A 21,717-nucleotide genomic window follows, 5' to 3' on the forward strand; every position below is an offset into this window, starting at 1 on the left:
AGAAAAAAAATATCAAAGGACATTACATATATTGAAGATTCCACTTGCTTTGTGATATTCTGTGCCAGGTATGTGTGTATATGCAGGTTGTGATTACATATAGCTGTAAATACATATCATACATACATAAGTATATCAAATATAGATGAGTTCTATACAGAGTAATAAAAATTGGTATATTTTCAAGGTAACTTTCAGAAAGCTAACCTCTTATTGAAAGATTGTTCTAGCATCTAAAAAAGGAAACACCATACTTTCTCTCTATATAAGTATTAATAAATTAATTTTTTTCAGCAATTCCTCTCAAACTTTAGTATGTCTTTTTCACCAAGAAAATATTCCAAACACAGACTGTAGGTTCTTGCTTCCAATTTCTGGTTCAGTAGATTTGCAGAAGCTCAAGACTTGCATTTTCAAAACTTTTCCAATGGTGGGAAAGGTCATCCCCATAGTCTAAAGGGGCAGACTGTTGCCTGTTCTTGCGATATAAACTAAGAAAGCTTTTTTTTCTACACGTTTTAATAACTGAAAATACTACTGAAGTAACTGTAATGTTTTACAACATATAAGAGTAATTTCAGGAAGCTTGGATTTCTAAGCCCCTAAGGAAGATAGATGTCTTTGGAATATTGCCCCACTCCTGCACTGTCCTCGGCTGCTTTCCCACCACCATTGTGCAGTAAAGTTGGGAAACAAACCCTACTTCCTCATGTCCAAACATGTGTCTATCTTGCCTTTAGTGAAAAGCTTGCCTGCTCTTGTTTTAGGTATTACTTGAGCTCTCTGTCCTTCCAAAAATGTAATAAAAGACAGAAATCTGGTCCCCAGAAAAATAGTCAGATGAGTACTCTCATGTTTGCATAGTGGGGCACCTTATCACAAAAAGTGTGGGAGTCCTCCCAAATGCCTGGAGCTTTCTGTTCTGGACCCCATCATGACTACCTACAACTCCTCTGAACTATGCCAGTGCAGAAACCTTCAGTTTTGAATTGTCATATTTGGATGCATAGGCCTCAAATGAATACAATGGAATCCTATAAAGTTATACCTGGTTGGTTATTATTATTTTAAAAGAACACTTTACTTTTCTCTCTAAGTTTCCATATAGGGAGTCCAGACTCATAAATATGGAAACTAAAGTGAGTAAAATCATGGATTAGAGCACCAAAATACCTTAATTGAAGTCTTCCTTCCATGAATGGTTGCTTGATGTAGTACAAATCACTTATATGCTCTGTGTCCTAGTTTCTCATACACAAAAGAATAAGGAGAATACGAAGGATTACTACACAGAACTGCTGGGCAGATGTAGACGTATTTCTAAATGGTCTTATTAAATAAAAAAAACACAGAGCCAAATATAGGGGTGAAAGACTTAGGTCAGTGAAATAGGGAAAGTCACCAGACAACCTTACCACACCAACTCTGCAGCTTCCCAATGCAAGTTATTTCCTGTCTACCCACACCTATACGCCTTGCTGTTCTGCCATCTGATTTGCTCTCTCTGTTCAGCTACATCACTTCCTCTTCCTGCCCAGCTCTATCACTTCCTGTCTGTCTGTACAGACCTCCAGACATCCATGGTTAACTAGTGTTGGAATTTGAGGCATGTGCCACCACATCTGGTTCTGTTCCCAGTGTGGTCTTGAGCACACTGAGATCCTGCCTGCCAAGTGATAGGAGTAAAGGTGTGTGCTAACATTGTATGACTTCTTTGTTGTGGCTGTTTTTTTCTCTAGTCTCAGGCAAGCTTTATTTATTAAAGCACAAATAAAATATCACTACAGGCAGATGCACATATAAGTTTACACTAGAGTCTAGCACTCAATAAGCCTTCCATATGTATTGTTTGTCCAATTATCACTTTTCAAAATACACACAAATATGCTATCATGTGTTGCTTTAAATAATTATATGCATATATTTTTCAATGTGAATTAATAAAAGATTGCACCTGTAAGCACTATCTAAAAAATTCTATAATGCTAAATAGGATTAAAAGCATTATAAGTAAATTTACCTTACTCAAAAACAATCATGCTTATAAACACTCCTGGTTTGGTTACTTTGAAAACCAAACATATTTAATCACTTGTCTTAAATATGCCCAACTCTACTGCCACTCAGAAACCTGGCTCTCCAGATTTGCAGGTTATATTTCATGATTGCTGATTTCACCCGTTTGAGTAATTTCTTTTTTAAAAGCCATGCTGAGAGCTCTGGAAAAGACTCCAGTGTAATTTGCTTCACAATGAATCGTTGAAGCTTTTTAGAGGCCATTCAGAGCAATTACATTTGTTTAGTCAGTGACACTTGAAGCTACACTTAAACCTATAAATATATTTTGTTTAAAAAGATCTTGTTACGTGTTTCAAAATATTACAACCCAAATGAAACTTGTTAAACACATACATTGCAGTGGCATTGTCTTTTTCTTCCCTGAGTGCAGTTCCACAAAACTCAAGACTGTTAAGCAATGTCATTGAGAGCCCTGTCTTCCCTGTCAACATGGCATGACAGTGTGAGCGCTATCCAGCGTCAGGAAACATTTCTTTCTTATAAAATTATTTATCCAAGTCCAGGTAACATTTTGAAAGCATCAACAATATGAAGATAGTACAGGGAAGTCGAAAGCACCAGTGAGATATTGGCAGGCTAAAATTAGTCCCCACTGCTTGCACCAGTTCTAATAAAGTTGGCAACTTATTTAATGTCTTCATGCTTCACTTTCTTCCCTTGAATGCTAATGGCTGTTTTTCATTCTCTATGCCACAAACTTTCTTTAGATAATTAATTTACATCAACTCATCTGCCAAAGGAAAGCACTGGACCAGATAATGCCACTGATCAATTCCAGCTCTAAATTTGTGATAACTGACAACATCAGTCCCAAAATTTGGATCAAACATCTTGAAATACTCAGCTGGCTGCAACTGCAGCAATTTTAGAAAAAGATTTCCAAACTAAATGAGCACTTATGTGCATAAAAACCAAATGTACTAAATTCTTCCTTTAAAAAATTGTATTCTGACATTCCTAATTACTCCTTGGTAGGACTATGTGTGATATAGGGATTGTCAGTTTCAAAAGCACCATTGTTTTCATAACATCTCTGAAATGTATTCAAATGGAGTAGTAAGACCTTGATACTGATACTTTTAGAAATAATTTTTTAAAACTCAATGGCCATATCAATGGGATTTTCTGAAATCTCTCTGGATGTAGTTCATTTCTTCTTGGAACATGTTTAAAGATCATGAGAATAATACATTAAATGAGTGTTTATTTTTCCTTTCAGTATTCTGCAAGAAACTTTATTGATATAAAGCTTTGCCATTGTTTAATTTATGCTCATGTGTAAACAGAGGCTTTTCTCTGTCCTGCCTGTCCTGCAGCCACTTCTAAATAATCACCCAGAGGCTTAATATTAATTACAAAATTTTTGGCTTATTAGCTCATACTTATTACTAACTAGATCTTACATTTGAATTAATCCATTTCTATTAATCTATGCACTGCCACGTGGCCTGTGGCTTACCAGTTCTCTGACATCTTGTTCCTTGGGAGGCTGGATCCTATCTGCCCCAACCCTACCCTTCTTTATCTCCATCTTCAGTTTGATTGTATCACCTAACCTTATTCTGCCTCGCCATTGGCCAAACAGCTTCATTATCTACCAATGAGAGCAACTCATATTCACAGTGTACAGAAGATGTCCCACAGCACACATAAACAGTTTGTATGGGGTGAGGGGGTGGGGGATATGTGCATTCACTCCATGAGTAAAAATAACTGTGCTATGTATGTATGTATGTATGTATGTATGTATGTATGATTAATACATGGATATATGTCATGGGTGTATTTATGTGTTTACACAGAAGGTATTAATATATTGATCAGTATAATCAATCAATATATAGTAGTAACAATGCACTTTACTTGGTATAACAGAAAAGTGGAGAAAAATGTTTTTAAGTTCCTTTCTGTAATAAATCATAGATCTTTGCCGCCACAAAGTTGCTTGTGCATGACAGTAAACAGAAGCAAACTTTCAAAGATGACAACAAAGGCTGAAGAAAACCAGAGACATTGGGTAACATGAAAGCATCTAATGAAAAAGTGACCAAAAATCATCTCTAATTTAACCTACATCTCCATTCCAATCACAAAGAAAGAGAATGCCTGTAGCATAAACCTGAATTATTTATTTTTATTCCACAACAGACTTGTGGGGAAAAAATATGTTTGTTATTTTAAGTTTAACATGCACACTCATTAAGGTTTCTAAGCCAGTGGGGCTTTTCAGTCCACTGATTATTTCAGATGAGAAAATAGCCTGAAGGGGAAAAAACAGCATTTTGTCTTCACTGCTAACATTTTTCAATAAAGACGCAGTTTCCTCACGTTTTAGTAAATAGTAAAGTATCTTGTTTTAACTAAGTAAATGGAGATTCTTAAAGTTAATGGTTTTAAGTTCTACTGTTTAAAAGTTAAACATATTTATGAAATATACACATACCTATTTAATAATTAGATCAAATATTCATTAAATGCTGACATGTAAGTTATTTTCATTAAAACACAAACCTGGGGCCAATGAGATGGCTCAGCGGGTAGTGTATGTTTTGGGTAAGCATGAAGACTTAAGTTTGGCTCTTGAGCACCCATGTATAAAGCAGGACACAGATGTTCATCTATAATCCGGGTGCTTGGAAGCAGAGACAAGAGGATCACTAGGGCTCAGTGACAAGCCATCCTAGCTGATCAGTGAATTATAAGTTCAGTTAGAGACTTTATCTCAAAAACTAATGTGGACAGCAAAAGAAGAGGGCACACAATATCATTTCTGGCCTGCGGATAAGCATAGACAGTCACATACTCACATACATATGCATACACCAAATGCACACACAATACAATGTCACAAAGAGCTATCAAATAGCAACAAGGAAAAATTTAAAACATACTTCATGCTCTATAAGCGTGGTAGCTTTCATATTTAAAGGGAATGAGAGTGGAATTAAAACACTGCTTCCTGTCATTCTACATGAGGTACAGTTTTACTGGACTACACAACATGCAGTTTTGTGCAATTCAACAAATACTTGTGTCCAAAAATGTTGTGAATGAGAGGACTCAGAGAGTGAAGGTGCTAGCCTCCAAGGCCGAGGTAGGTCCCAGAGCCCACACATGTTAAAGGGGAGAATCAGTTCCCTTCAGGTTGACCTCCGATCTCTCCACATATGCTGTACCACATGAATGAACACACATTGACACACATATATAACTAAATAGCTGTCATTTTTAAATGCTGATTGTAACTAATAGATGTGTAGGGCAAGGAATTTAGATAATGCAAGAATATTATTTTTAATTGTGATAAGATTTGTCATTGTTTAAATTACTTTTCACAATGGATCTATGATGAACAAGACATTCTTTTCAAATTCAGAAGAGTGAATGTACAAGCACACATATGACTTAAGTCAAACGATGACAGCTATCAAACAACCAGAAGCCCTGAAGTGTAGAGGAAGAAACTGGGCGATATGTGACAATATGGACTGTGAGGACCTTACACTAAATTGGCCAATCAGAGAAAGATAAATGCTCCATGGACTCCTCACACAAGCATCTGGAAAAGTCAGATTCAAAGAACTGGAGAGTGAGATGGTAGTTGCTACTGACTGGAGGCAGGGTAAATAGGAAGGAAGCTCTTAACAGAGGAGCATGACAGTTCAGTCCAGCAAGAAGAATGTGTCTTAGCTTGCCAAGCAAAACTGTGTCTTATAAGCAAAGAGTTTTAATACATGGCACACTTAAGATGTTGTCAATGAGGTAGATTTTATGTTGTATATTTAGCACAATAAATAAGTGGAGATTTTAATAATAAATCGAGCTTCTGAGAAATCCTGTAGAACAAATACTCACATCTACTCCTTCAGAATTGAGTGCAGTAGATAGCTATGTAAATTATCCACAAGTGAAGATCTAAAATTTTTATTAGCTTTGCAGCAGCAGTCTGTGTAATTCTGAAGGTTATCACTCAATATGAAGCAGGCCTAATCTCTTAGGAAACTTCAATCAAGGGTTCAGCTGAAGTGGCAAGTGATCTTGAGACTTACTTGGAGGGTAGACCACTGCTAAGCTAATATTTGTTGACAAGGTTCAGTTCCTCACAAGCTGGGAGCTACATTTTCCCACCAGGTGTTATCTAGATCTGCCTTGATTTTTGGTTCATGTGAGCTACACCAGGAGAAAGTTCACAGCATGACAGGATAGCACTCTGAGACAGAGAACAAGAGATTTGCAGTCTCCCAGGAGAAGCCATCCCTGTCACTTTTATCATGAACTGGTCTGGAGGAGCCAGTCAGGAGCTCCATTCTACACACAGCAGAAAGGAAATTAAGGAAGGGAAACAGCAGGAGGCAGAGGATATTTGAAGCCACTGTGCTTAATACCTGTCACATGTAACCTCAAGTATAGAATTCTATCCAAGGCCGTTATCCTTACACTGATTTATTTAAAGAGATTTGAACGTGAAATAAATATCTTTTCTCAAGTTTAAGGACAGTTATAACTTCACAAGCCAAAACTATTAGATTCATCGTATGCTTCCCTTTCTCTCATGTTACTAGTTGCATCTGCCAGAGACTCTCCTGGAAACTGGTAGATCTTGTTACCAATAGCACTACCTACTTCATTGAAGCTCCCATTATGTCACTTTTAGAAATTATACTTAAAGCAATATTAACATATGTTACAGCTCATACGTGTAAATTGTCATCTCTAGTAAGTTTTACTACCTTTGCTCAGACTTCACCTTAATTTTATCAGCAGCTAAAAAAAAAATCATTCCTTCTCGCACTCACTTTTCCTTCTTGCCCAACTTTAATAATTAAAGTACTTCTGTTGTTATAACTTCCTAATTTTGACATTCAGAATAAATGAGCTCATATAACTTATGATCTTTTTTTCATTACCTAGCATAAAGTTTCCAAGATGCACATATCTAGAGACTCCTATTTCACCGTCAAATGATATTCTAATGTACAGCTGCATTGTATGATATTTACACCACCAGACACTAGCTATTTCTACCTGTTGTTATCGTTACAATGCCATTATGGACAGTCATGCACAACTGATATATAGAAATACATTATGGATTCCCTGTAGTATTTCCCGGGAATGGAATTGTGTTAACTCTAAGTCATAGACTGACTCTACACTTAGTATTCTAGTAACTGCCCCAGTGTTCCCACATTTATACTCTCACCAGCAAGAGAAGAGCCCCACTTTACAACATGCTCTCCAACCCTTATTACTTTCTTTTTAATTACAACCATCGTAGTGACTATGAATTCTCATTCACTAAATAATGTTATGTCTTTGAGATTATGATATGATGTCATCAATTCCCCTTCCCTTTCCTCTCCCTAAATCATCAGATGAACACTTTCTGTTCTTTCTCAAGATCATGGACTCTTTTTTTCCTTATTAATTGTTGATATCTGTGTTTGGATATTTCTTTGTGTTCATTTTAGAGTTCATTGAGCTTCTTAGATATACATTAATGATTTTCATCAAACTTTAAACTTGGCACGTGTTGTTTCTTCAAATACCATCATTTAACTTTCTTTCCTTCCAATCTTCCTGGTACTTCCATCTCATGTATGTTGGTTCCCTTAACACACAGCACTGTGTTCTCTGATACACTGGTTGTTTTGCTTCATCCTCTTCACTCTATTCTTCAGAATTTATAATCTCTATTATTCTATCTCTATATATTCTCTCTCAATCTATTTAATATGTCTCCTGTCATATTAAACTTCCTGTTGAACCTTCCAATAAACCCTTTTGTCATTTTAATAATGGTGCTTTCTTACTCCAAAATTTCTGTTTGTTTCTTTACTATAATATCTCGCACATTGTAACTCCCTATTTGAGGAGAAACTGGCATTATATATTCTGTGTCATTGAGTATGGTGTGTTTTGGTTCTTTAAATACATTTCAAATATTTATTAACTTAGCATATGTCTTTGAAGGTAATTTCTATTTCTTGCTTCATTTTCTGTGGATCAAACTGTTCCATTTCATTGAAGATACTATAATATTTTGTTACAAACTAAACATCTTAAATAGTCATTATTGGAGTTTTCATCCTGACTTCCTGTCTCTAAACTGTATTTTGCATTATTTAATTATGTGCTTTCTAATATGACTAAATAACCTAAGACAAATGACTTCCTTGAAGTATGTAGTTTCAATGTTGCTCTTTGGAAAGTACCACTTTGGGGAGACAGTTGTTTAGGCCAGGGTTCCCTGTGTGTCTTTCTGGGAACTACCTACTGTGGCTAGAGTTTTCCTGCCTGGCCCACAGTCAGGGTAAATCTCTCTCACCTGCCAGTCCCACAACCACTCAGACCCGACCAAGTAAACACAGAGACTTATATTGGTTACAAACTGTATGGCTGTGGCAGGCTTCTTGCTAACTGTTCTTACAGCTTAAATTAATCCATTTCTATAAATCTATACCTTGCCACGTGGCTCGTGGCTTACCGGCATCTTCACATGTTGTTTGTCATCATGGCGGCTGGCAGTGTGTCTCTGACTCAGCCTTCCACTTCCCAACTTTATTCTCCTCCTTGTCCCGCCTATACTTCCTGCCTGACCACTGGCCAATCACTGATTTATTTATTGACCAATCAGCAACACACTTGACATACAGACCATCCCACAGCAACCTACCATTAGTGTGATGGTTATTCACCTGTGAGCCTCCAGTAATGAGGAGTTAATGTGTCTGCTGTTTCTGATACTGACTCAGGTTACAGATGAACACATTACTTGAGTTAAACCTGTGAAGCTCTGGGCTCATAGAGTACTCCTCTCAATGTCCTCCCTTAGTTGTTCCTGGTAGATGGCTCTTTATTCTGTGACTAGCTATTATTGATCTAAAGATGACGACAATCTCCTCTTTAATCAGCAGCGAAATTCACTATCTTTGAATGTGGTCTTAGACTACGTGTTCCTTTTCTCCCCAAATCTAGGTTTCCACAGGGAGAACTTCATGCTTTCTCCTTTTATTACCAGCTGTTCTTGGTAAAATCTCTCTTGCAGAGATATATTGGAGGTCGGTACTAGGCTTGCTTTTCTTAATATTCTATCTTGATTTAGAGGATGGGTCCCAAATCAATGTAGAAGTTTCTGATCTTCCCAGCTCACCCTTTGTGGCACGGAATCATCACTCTGAAAATAATTCCTTGTTCTGTTTTTCCTGGAGTACATGCTGTCCTTTATCAGTGAGATTAGATTGAATAGAACTCCATATTTCTCAGCAACTCTTAGCTAGTTTAGAACTCTACACAAAGAGCAAGAGGATTGCTGAGGGCTCCCGCTCAAAGGTGAAAACCTTAGATGTAGACTAGCCCTGTCATCTTGACTAAAATTCCCAGAGCTCTCAAATGGGTCAGGGGGACAAAGGTCAAGATCAATTACTACTTTTATGAATCTTTCCATAATTTATTATTTCTTTTCATCTGCTCTCTTGTCTTTGTTAATTTTCAAAAGACTTTTAGAAATAGTTTCAAATGCATCCTTTTTATACCAGTTTCCAGGGTTTCCCTGAGAGAAAGTCCTGGGAGTTCCTTATATCATCCCTCTAGAAATCAGCACTACACCATCTTTATCTTGGCTGACTTATGGCAGTAGACTCCTCACTGGTCTTTGTAGTCTTGACCTTTCTGAGTCTGTCTTCAACTGTTTATAGCCAACATGCAATCCGGACCTTGTGAGTTACCATTGGGATGACCTCACTATCGTAAGGTAACCCCTTTAAGTATCTGGTGCTTGTTTCATAGGCTCCACATGCCTGTCACTTGTTGAATAGACTCATAACAGTCTTTAGTTTGTCTTCTTTCTAGTAATTGTTAGAGCTTGATAACTGCTGTCAAAATGCGTTTGTGAAATAATCGTTCTATGTCCTTGCCCCTGGTCCAGTGTTGCTGGTTTTATTGAGTTTGACCTTGAGTCAACTTTCTCCTGCCCTTCATAAATACGAATGTTGACCTACCTCCTCTAAAATTCTATAGTTCTTGAATTTGGTAAGATAATTTCCCTCCATTTCACTGTCTACACTCCATGCACACTTCTAGGGGGAAATTATAAAAGACTGAATCAAAGAATATTTTGTAGTGACATCATCTTCTAAAAGAGATTAGGGAAACTATAGTTTTCTCATTATTTTCTATCCCAAAGTGCTCTACTTATATTCTTACCTCAACATCTGTTTCCTCTTTTTCTTGCTCTCTGGGGATGAATGAATTTTAATTTAGCTCATTTTTAATATCTTTTAATCTCAGTTCTTTTTAATTTTCTGTCCCTAATTTGCCATCATCCTTTTATATTTAAGTCCTGTGATAGAAATGGATCTAGAATTTCCGATACTTTGCTCTGATGTGCTGTAATTCCTAGATTGTGTATTCAAATTAAAACTCACCAGGGCCTTGGAAATATTTTGTTTGTTAAATCTCTTCTGTTCATTTTTATAGCAGCAATTTTCAAATCCTAGAGCAGGCAAAAAGTATTTTTTTTTAAAAAAAAGCATAAAATAATGAAGTCTAATACCAATATTTTTCCCAAAAGACAGAGTAGTGAATTTGCTAAGTGTTTCAAAACAGAATGTGTGCATGATTTTGATCTTGAGTTCAGTCAGTTCTGTTCATTGAAAATCTATACTAAAGAAAATGCCAGTGGAAGGAAGAGCATATTAAAGTCACAGAAAGAAGATTCCAGGACATCAGCCAGTAAACTTGAAGCTTACTTACATGAATACTTGATGCTTCTGTTACAGTGTACACAGCATTTATTTGCAGGTGTCATTTTTAACTATTTTAAAATATTTTAAAAATTCATGGAATTAGTAAAGATAAAACTACATCATGATACTTCTTGCATTTTAAGTTTAATATTCAGGTCTTTTTCATGTTTGATACTGTTCAAAAGTGTTCACAGGCATAATTCATCTGTGATCGTATTCCAATTTGTCTCTATCACAGCCTTTGCACTTCTAAGTTCTCATTACATTCATGTTAGTGTTTTGTACTTCAGTCAAGAGAGCAAGGATGATTAGACTTTTCATTTCTGGAATATTAATACCAAATATATTGTGAACTGTGTATCTGTAACTTGAAAACCATCATTTAAGCAATGTATTATTTTAGCCATTTGAATGTGGACATACCTTGCTGGTTTTAAATTAATAACTGAACAGAACACATTCCATCATATTTTCCCAAAGCCTGGAACTTTTCACTGTAGAAGAAGTTACACACAAAGGGTTGGGTATATTTCATTGATAAAATGCTTGTCTGGCATGCACAAGGTCCTGACTGGATCACCCATACATACATAGTGTACTGACTGGAGTATTTAACAAAATAAAATGTGTATATTTCTTCTTTTAAGAACTCATTCACAGTAGGTATGGATTTTTAGCCTTTGACAAGTAGGATAATACTGTTTAATAAAGTTCTCGGCTAGCTTACTCTAGAAACCTCCAAGGTTCTCATAAATTCTCATTTTCACTAAGCCCACAAGAAGAATAGCACAAACTCTCTGGCTGCAAATTAGAATTGGTATTTTATTACATATTAATATTCATACTGCTTAGCAAAGGTTTTAGAGAAAAACGACATTTCTTGTCATGCATTATATCATGAAAAGCCCTTGACTTGTTGACGTGATATTGGCAGATGGGCTTAAGAATTTCCCTCAGACAGAATCTCTCTAAAAGAGATATTTATCTATTTGATTTCCCTAACAGAGAGTAATGGCAGTCTCACATCCTTTCTCAAAAGTTCTATTTTAACTGAATCATCCTTCTCCTATCATGCAGCAATTTCTTTTCTGAACATGTTTGTTTTAACTCAAAGAAATAAATGACATCTACAAAATGTGTTTGCGTATTGGATGGTCACAATAGTAGGAAATGAACTTTTTTACTGTCTGAGAGGGTTGGTATTAATCTATTAAGGCTTGCACTTATCTAATTAGAATACTTTGTCATCATTATTTTGGAAAGCAAAATGTCTGTGAACCATTCTCACTGTTTTGCATTGTGTTGCAGTAATCTCTCCAAAGTGTGTGCTTCTAAATAACGGTTCAGATATTCCAGAGCCCTGCTCTTGTCAGGAGCTGACATATGAGCAGTTGTAGTAGTTTTATCTCAGGGACAGAATGACGGGCATTGGAATTATTTAATTTACTTGTTTTAAAGCAAGTTAGTATTTTCTCTAACTAGTAAGCTCTGTTTGTGTTATACAGAACAATATACAATGCACAGTACATAAGAGAGAACATTATGTTCTTCTTAAGAAAGCAACACCTTAACTATGTTAAACATTAGAATTCTTCCTTGTGAGGCTTGACTTTCAGCTGCACATATCAGCACATGCACCTAGCTTCAGATCTTATTTCAAATTCCACCTTTTCTAATTATTGTGTCAGTGGTGTTGGCTAATTCTGTTAATGATTTTTAGTGTTAGGTATGTAACATGGATGTAAACTACCTTTTGCGTATGTGTTTATAATGCTAAAGAGAATCTCTGGTGAGTAAGTGTTTCAGAGACTATTTACCATTATTATCATGGCTACTATATCTCTTTAAGAAACAATAACTCTTTTTCTTAATAAGAGGTATTATTCTGGTATAAGACAGCCAATTGATTTTTCAAGGAATCTTTGTTTTTTCCCTCATTGATGCGATGAAACACCTTTTCTACAGCGTCTTAAAATGATTTATTCTAGCTCTGAGTTCAAGGTACAGCCCATAATGGTAGAGAAGTAGAGGCAGTAGGAACTTGATGCAGCTGTTCTGGGGAAAGATAACATGCTTACTAGATAATATGCTCCCCTCTCTTGTGTCATTTTATACAGTCCAAGAAGGAAGCCATGTAATTTGTGGCACCCACAGTGGGTGGGTCTTCCTACCTCCCTTAATTCAATCAAAATAATCTCACACAAACATGCCCTGAGACTCACCTTCCAGTGGATTCCAAATTCTGTCAAGTAGATAACTAATACTGACCACCACACAGGCTTATGCAACATTCAAGTTGGGAGCAGAAACAATACATTCAAACTTGCCTAGCCACCCTCCATCCAAAATCCAACCCTGAAGGGGACCACACATTTTTCAGGCGATGAATGTCTTCCTAAATATTCCATCAAAACCAAATATGGATGACAAAACTGTTCTTGTTAACACTGTAGTGAGATAAATGTAGCTGTGCATGCCTGTAATCCTAATACACTGGAGGCTGGGGTAAGATGATTGAGAGTTCCAGGTCAGCCTGGTCTACATAGCAAGACCTTGTCTAAATTAAAAACCATATAAGTAAATAAACAAGTGAGCAATTAAAAACATTTGACCCACATACATCTAACAAATTGAAATACTGACATTATTGCTTTCCAGTTGTATCCAAAATTTTTCATTCATTTCTAATGTGAAAAGTAACTCTATCTTTTCACTATTCCCTTTGTTTCTTCTACATTATCTTCCTCCTCTCTCTCTCTCTCTCTCTCTCTCTCTCTCTCTCTCTCTCTCTCTCTCTCTCTTTCATGTTTTCGTTCATTCCTTTTCTCCATAGATAATTTGTGATCATTCAATTTCTGCTTGACATTTTAATTGATACTGGAGAAGCAAAATGAAGACTATTCAAGAATTTGTATTTAGGCAATAGCTTCTATGTCTAATAAGGTAGGATTTGGAGATTTTTTTCTAAGAAATTTGCAGAACACAGTAGAGCCATGGATGAGCCTCCAACTAATTATGAAGTGATGAAGATTGTTTTAAAGAAAAAAATTGCAATGATGTGTGAAAATGGGTTGGTTTCATGAGGCAAAAATCAGGAAAGGAGTCACCAGAGAGAGAAGGAGTACAGAACTTGGCACCAAATAAGATGCTCCAGCCTCAGGCAACTGTGGTGGTATATGTTTTTATTCCCGGCACTAAGGAAGCAGATCTCTGTGAGTTCAAGGCCATCCTGGTCTACATAGTGAGTTCCAGGACAGCCAGGGCTATATAGAGAGGCCCAGTCTCTCTCTCTCTCTCTCTCTCTCTCTCTCTCTCTCTCTCTCTCTCTCTCTCTCTCTCTCTCTCTCTCTCTCTCTCTCTCACACACACACACACACACACACACACACACACACACATGCAAACAAAAACAGAAAACAAACAAACAAAAAAGAGGCTTCAGTCTGTAATGAAGTCTATAGTCCATTTAGCATTAAGCTATCTATAGGTTAAGAAACTACTACCTGGAGGAACTGGCCTACAATTAGTGTTGTAACTTCAGTGTGCTAAGTGTGGGTTTTCTATTCTGAATGGGTTGTGAAAGCCAAACAAACAGAGTAAACTTGTGACAGAGGTAGTATGTTGCTGGCAAAATTTGTAAACCTTGAGGAATGCACATAATTCAGAGATATGTACACTTGGAGTCACACTGCTAAAGAGTGCCTCCTGAGCTCTACTGCAAAGCTACCCATCAGTGATTGCTATGACCACTCTGTCCTTAGAAAAATGAATCTGCAGACTATAAATGTATTCTCATAGTCCCTCCCCTTATAGACCTCTGAATGGAATATCAGTTGTTTCTGAAAGGAATAAGAAATGGTGTTTATTTCAAAGAAGGTTGAAGCTGAGAATTAGGAGATGTGAGAAAGCGTCTTGTGCAGGGCAGGATGTTGAGGAGCATTTCACCTTGATGTTGCACACCAGGCGTGAAAACCCAGTTGTATTAATCACCTTAGCTTAGAACCCTGCCATCCAAAATACAGTTTCTCTGTGTTCTCAAATCAGACGATAATGTGTTCCTATTAAGAGACCCTAACTATCTTCCCATAAACTTCTGCATCATTGTTTTTGTTGTCCAATCACATGAGATTAGAAAGTAGGGTGCTTAGTAATGGAACATGAGAGGCCTCATTTCTACCTTCTTGTTTCGGGGTTCAGTTGACTTAGGTACTTGGACATCATTTCTAAACAAATAAGCCTGTTTGGTTTTATATTTTCCCTGGAAGAGTGAAGACAATGTTTGCTTGGAGAGACACTGTGGCCATCTGGAGCACAGTTTATCAGCCTTTCCCTCAGGTAGTAGGAACTCCAGTAAGGCAGCTGATGCAGCTCACACTTGCTCTTCCCGTTTGCTGTTTGTCCTTTCCCACACCTAGTATGTGGGCTGCTAGCTAAATTGGAGTGCTTATCTTCAAAGTAGGACATAAAGACCAAAAGAACCCCAGACCTCACATTTGCATACGTTTTCTGATGAAGCAGTCCTGGCAACTAACAGTTTGGCTTTCTCTTTCTCTTTGCTTTGGTGTGTGTGTTGGGAAGGGGGAAAACGTCTATCTTCTTATCCTATTTTGTTTCTATTTTTCTGGTACAGAAGCTGAACCCACTGCCTATGTAATAGAGCACTTTAATGCTTTACCATGACATTCTTTCCCTTAGTATTTTGAGCCAGCCCTAAACTTATATTCCCCTGGTTGTATCAGAATAGATGTTCTGACAGACTATTCATATACATGAAAACCTAGAAAATAATGGCCCAACACTTTTTAAGAAAACTTGATAGTGAGATTTCTATGCCTGCTTCTCAATCAAATGTTGGAAAGAAGTTCAGTGGGTCAATTCTAAGAATGGTCAATAGTAGCATAATTAACGCTCTCTGATAAATTTTAATGTCGTTATTTCAATGATTTAACTTGTTTGTAATTATTAAGCTGCAGGAATAATTAAAAACCATGATTTTATTTTTTTCATCGTTATTATGCTGTGCTGCATATACCTACACATACCACTTAAATATCATTATTCCTTAAACACGTTCACCTGTCTGTCTCTGTTCTCTGTCCTGTTCTCCCTCTCGCCTTAGCTTTATCTCTAGAGTTTGAAAAATTCTTCCAGTTTGATAATGTGCTTAGACTTCCTTGATAGTTTCTGAACATTTCCCTCATTGCATCTTTATACAAGGCACCTCTAAGCTCTCCGCAGTCATTTCTTTACAGGTGAGATAGATGAGAAGTTCATTCGAAACATGTTGGCTGCAGAAAGAGTTAAAGTTTGTGAATCCTCACAGTTGTGGTGCTTGGTGTGAACTCGTCTGTGGATTGTGGATGTGATCTGTATCAATGCTTTCTGTTTCCACATACTACACCACTTTAGTATGTTGACAGCAAAGCAGAAGTGAAGTCATTAGCTGTGATTTTATTTTGGACATGTGAGAATACCTAGAGGAAAATCACTTAATAAATCTGCACAGCAATTACTCAAGTGAACATGACTATTCGTTTAATTCTGTTCATGTGTAGGTACAAGATATTTAAATAAACTCATTTTCATGATGAAACTTAACCTGTTTCACATGGTAGCAAATGTTCCACAAAATTGGAAACAATCACAGATGTGAATTCTTTAATTTAGAGACTGCACAGAGTGTAATAGCACAAAGTGCAGCAACATTGGATTTGGGGGTTGGTGAAAGGAAGTGAGAGGTAGAGAGATGGCTCATGCAGATCCTGAACTTTGAAATATTTCCCCATAAATGTGTTAAGCTGACATTAAAAGGGAAAACACTTCTTAATGGAAATCTCAGCTTGACTTGACAGTAACATTACAGACGTGTTCCACTGCAGAGAGATATTTAAATCAATGACATTAACTCTAATAAGCTATATCATAGTGGAAGTATCCAAAAACTTGAAAAATGTTTTCAGAGTCAGAAAAGGAAGTACACTTTAGACAGCTTCCAGATCCTTCCTTTAATACACACATAGAGTTTATCTCTCTAATCTAACTCCCCGGTGCTTTGTTCAAAAAACTAAGCTAAAAAGGTAGATGCTTATGTCTTTTTATAGGCTGCGCTAGAAAGTTTATACTAAAATTAATTTACATATACCAATTTACTGAGAGAAACTTACAAATGAACAAACTATAAAAATTATGTCATATGTGTTATGTAAAATGACTGAGTTTGTTCCCTATTGTTACAATAAAGACCACAACCGTAGGCAACTCAGGGAGGCAGGAATTTATATTACCTATAATTCCTGATCACGGTCCATCATTAAAATGCGTCAAGCAGAGGAGAACCCTGGAGTCAGAAACTGAAGCAGAGATCCCAGAGGAATGCCACTTGCTAGCTTGCTCCCCATGGCTTTCACAGCTACATCCTTAAACAACCCAGGATCACCTGCCCAGGAGTCACACTACCTATGGGGATATGGGCTCTCCCATATCAATCATTAACGAAGAAAGTGCCCCACAGTCACACATACAGACCAACCTGAGGGGGCATTTTCTTGATAGAAGTTCACTCTTCCCATGTGACTCATATTTGTGTCAAGACAACAAAAAAACTAGCCAGCACAATTGACCCCTTATCAAATTAACACAAAAATACATCACAATTCAACCCTAATCTTTCCTTTCTTTGTTGTCCCCAAGAACTCATGCTAACATCAAAATATAAAACATAACCTCAAAAGCCCCATAGTCTTTAAATTTTTAACACTTTAAAAGCCAATGTTCTCTTTAGAAATCTGACAGCTCTTTCAAAGCTCAGTCTCTCCAGTCCTAGGCTCCTGTAAAATCAAAACAAGTTACATACTTCTTATTGCATGCAGAAAGAAGCAGGGCACAATCCCAGGCAGACCACATCTAATCCAAACCCCAGCAGTGTAAATAAGCAGTATCCAATGTCTAGGATTCATCCATGGTCTTTTGAACTCCTAAGAGCTTGAACAGCTCCACTTCTCTGTCTCTGCCATTCACAGCACATACAGCTTTGTCTCAAAGACCCAGGCTGGCTCCACTTTATTATGACTGTTATCCTTGGTAATTCCAAAGTCCTGGCATCTCCAGTACACTAGAGTCACCACTGAACTCAGCTATGCCTTTGCTATCATCTCTCCTGGACCTTCTTCCAGACCCTGCCACATGTACCAAACCTCAGCTTTCCCCATTACCCCTTCAGTCCTGAGGCTTCCATTGCAATTGAGGCTGCATATTCACCAATGGCCTGACCTAGCCTCTCACAAGGTCAAGCCTGAGCTTCTCTCCATGATCCCTTCAATGCTGCAGATGTCTTGGCAATAACTCCATGACCACCAGTGAAACTCTTAACACTTTATCAAATTTGACTACCAGCCTGAGATGCAGCTTTGGTCTTCTTTAGACCACAGCTTCTGTGTGCTGACACTGAGGATATAATTCTCAAATGATTTTAATCCTGGACTATTCTTTTGTTGTTGTTGTTGTTGTTGTTGTTGTTGTTGTTGTTGTTTTGTTTTGTTTTGTTTTGTTTTGTTTTCGAGACAGAGTTTCTCTGTGTATCTTCAGAGCCTGTCCTGGAACTCCCTATGTAGACCAGGCTGGCCTGGAACTCACAGAGATCCACCTGCCTCTGCTGGGATTAAAGGCATGCACCACCACTGCAGGGCTTCCTGGCCTATTCTTAATCACAGCTGATTTTCCAGCCCCAGCTGACCAATCACCATGGATTCTTAACTCAAACAGAGCACAGGAATCACCCTGCTAGAGCCTTTAAGTGACTCTCAAACTTCCTTCCAAAGCTTCCCAAGGCAGGCTTCCATCATCTCCATTGTTCTCAGCATTCTTGTCTCCCAATTTCCCACAAAACTCATTAAGCTCTGAATGCTGACTTTTACAGCTCAAAGTTTCACTATCGCAATCCTCCCAAAATCAACATGCTCAGCCACACCACAACAATACCCTACAATCCTGGTATCAATTTCTGTTTTAGTTAGGTTTCTATTGCTGAGACAGAAGCCATGACCAGAAGCAATTGTGGGGTAAGAGTTTGTTTCAGCTTACAACTTGCAGTATGTCATGTAGAACAGGAACTCAAGGCAGGAACCTGGAGGCAGGAAATGAAGCAGAGACCATGGAGGAACACTGGTTATCACTTACTTCTCAGGCTCATCATCAACGGTCAGCTTCAGCTATCTTACTTATACCCCAGGACCACCTTCCCAGGGCTACCACCACCCACAGTAGGCTGGGTCCTCGCACAAGGTTTCTTCTTCCTATGCGACCCAAGCTTGTACCAAATTGACAAAACCTAGTCAGTGTAACCATTTTACTCACCTTCTCTTTACAAAATTTTACTTTATAAAAACTGCACTAAATGAAGTATTCAATTTTACAAATAGGGACAGAACGTCATGGGTAGATTTGAGAGTAGTTAAAGAGAAAAGCTGAGGATAAATATGATTAAAAGACATTGTATGAAATCCTCAAAGAATTAATAAATTATTTTAAAGGGAATAACTATGTATATGGTTACATTCTTGTTTCCATCTTACTTTTTTGTTTTGCTTTGTTAGTTTTGTTTTGTCTTCTTTTTCAAGATAGGCTTTCTCTGTACAGCTTTGGCTGTCCTGAAACTCACTCTATTGACCAGGCTGGCCTCAAACTTACAGTGATCTGCCTGCCTCTGCCTCCCAAGTGCTGGGATTAAAGGCGTGCACTACCACCTAGCTTCATCTTACTTTTAGCATATTGAGTATTTGCTTGTTATCATTTCTTTTAGGTCAATGATACTACTTTGAAATATTGACCACTTAATATCCATAACATTTCTCTTGTTATTAAGTCAAATTTACAAGTATATTTTCGTGTGAAGGGGAAAGAATGGTTCTATAAAGCAGCTCTGCTTTTGTGGGGTATCAGTCTTTGCACACTACCACTTCTCTTGGGCTCTTACTCTCCTGTTATTTCAAGCTCATATTGCCAAAGGTTCTTCATGGTATATTCTTTGAAGCACCTTACAACCTGACTTAGTCCACATTCCTCTGTAATGACTCAACCTAGGCTGCATACACATCGAAACTTAGTCTATGCCTATGTCTCTGAACCCGACTGTTCCTAGGACACATGCTTATTCTCACTGTATTCCTGACTATAGATCTTGTAGACCTACCATGGAGCCCTGGTATCACCCTATAAATCTTTGGGTTTTTTTGTTTTTGTTTTTGTTTTGTTTTTTCGAGACAGGGTTTCTCTGTGTAGCTTTACACCTTTCCTGTATCTCACTCTGTAGACCAGGCTGGCCTCGAACTCACAGAGATCCACCTGCCTCTGCCTCCTGAATGCTGGGATTAAAGGCGTGCGCCACCACCACCTGGCTAAATCTTTGTTTTATAGGTAGCTGTGCTGGCTAATTTTCTGTCAGCTTGACACAATCTTGAGTCATCAGAGAGGAGGAAGCCTCAATTGAGAAAATGTCTCCATAAGACCTGACTATATGCAAGTCTTTAGAACATTTTCTTAATCAGCAGTTGATAGAGAGGTCCCAGGCCATTGTGGGTTGGCACCCCTGGGCTGGTAGTTCTGGGTTCTATGGGAAAGCAGATTGAGAAAGCATTGAGTGCAAGGAAGTAAGCAGCACCCCTTGCTGGCCGCTGCATCAGCTTCCGCCTCCAGGTTCCTACCCTGTTTGAGTTTCTGTCCTGACTTCCTTCTGTGATGAACAAGTTGCTTTTTGCCATAGTATTTCATTACTAAAATGGTAACCCTGACTATGACAATGACTTTCTCCTCTCAAGCACTGTTTCTCAATTCCCACTTCTCAAATTAGTGATTATACCATCCCTTTGCCTTTTCAAATGATGGTCTTGCTTCTTACTTTACTGAAACAAAATCAACCATAAGCAAACTCTGATTTGCGCCTATTATGCAAAAGCAATTTCACTATGATAATGAGCAAATGGAAGTAAAATAGCAGGCATGATTTAAGAGTTTTTAAAGTGTGTGTGACTATGTGTGTGTGTGTGTGTGTGTGTGTGTGTGTGTGTGTGTGTGTGTGTGTGTGTGTGTCCACAGAGGCTAGAAGAAAGCATTATATTGCCCATGGAGCTGGGTATGGAAACTAAACTCAGGTCCCCTGGTAGAGCAGAAAGTGATCTTACCTGGTGAGCCAATCTTTCTAGCCTTTATTAATTTAACTTGAAGCATTTGAACTCCTCAACTGAGAAGAGAACATAATTTTAATAACCTGTATGACTAGAACTCAAGTCATCATATTTTTCTAGCAAAATATTTTTATAGATATGGTTGATTACTATAAACTGTTTTAAAATAGCATAGACATAAATTAAAGGCCGACATGCCATAAGAACACTCAGGTTTATGTTCTGATATAAAGTAATGTGTTAAAGAAGTAGTAATGGAGATGTCAGACTGCTTTAGTCTACATGTTCCATGGCCGTGAAGAGATAGCATGACCACAGCAACTCTTATAAAGGAAAGCATTTAATTAGGGCTTGCTCATAGTTCAGAGGTTTAGTCCACAGTCATCATGATGGGAAGCATGACAGCACACAGGCAGACCTGGTGCTAGATAAGTAGCTTGAAGTTCTACATCTAGATAGCAAGCAACTGAATGAGAAAGAGCTACTATGCTTGGGTTGGTGATTTGAAACCCTAAAGACCACTCTCAGTGACACATGTCTTCCAACAAGCCACATCTACTCCAACAAGGCTACATGTCCTAATCCTATCAAACAATGCCACTCCATATGAGCATATGGGAAATTTTCATCAAACCACTGCACAGACTCTACCACTGACCTAATCCACTTTCCCCTTGACTATTCACAGGCATAGGTCTAGATTCTTTCCTCTC

General features: G+C 37.8%; 1 protein-coding gene across 3 annotated transcripts in view; it reads left to right on the forward strand.

Annotated features, from left to right (window-relative positions):
* Ndst4 (N-deacetylase and N-sulfotransferase 4) overlaps positions 1–21,717 on the forward strand; it is a 329,647-nt gene that overhangs the window by 156,607 nt on the left and 151,323 nt on the right. The window lies entirely within an intron of this gene.

The sequence above is a fragment of the Peromyscus californicus genome, unplaced genomic scaffold (genome assembly GCF_007827085.1).
Source record: "Peromyscus californicus insignis strain IS unplaced genomic scaffold, ASM782708v3 Scaffold_9__1_contigs__length_137607984, whole genome shotgun sequence".
Classification (NCBI taxonomy): Eukaryota; Metazoa; Chordata; class Mammalia; order Rodentia; family Cricetidae; genus Peromyscus; species Peromyscus californicus.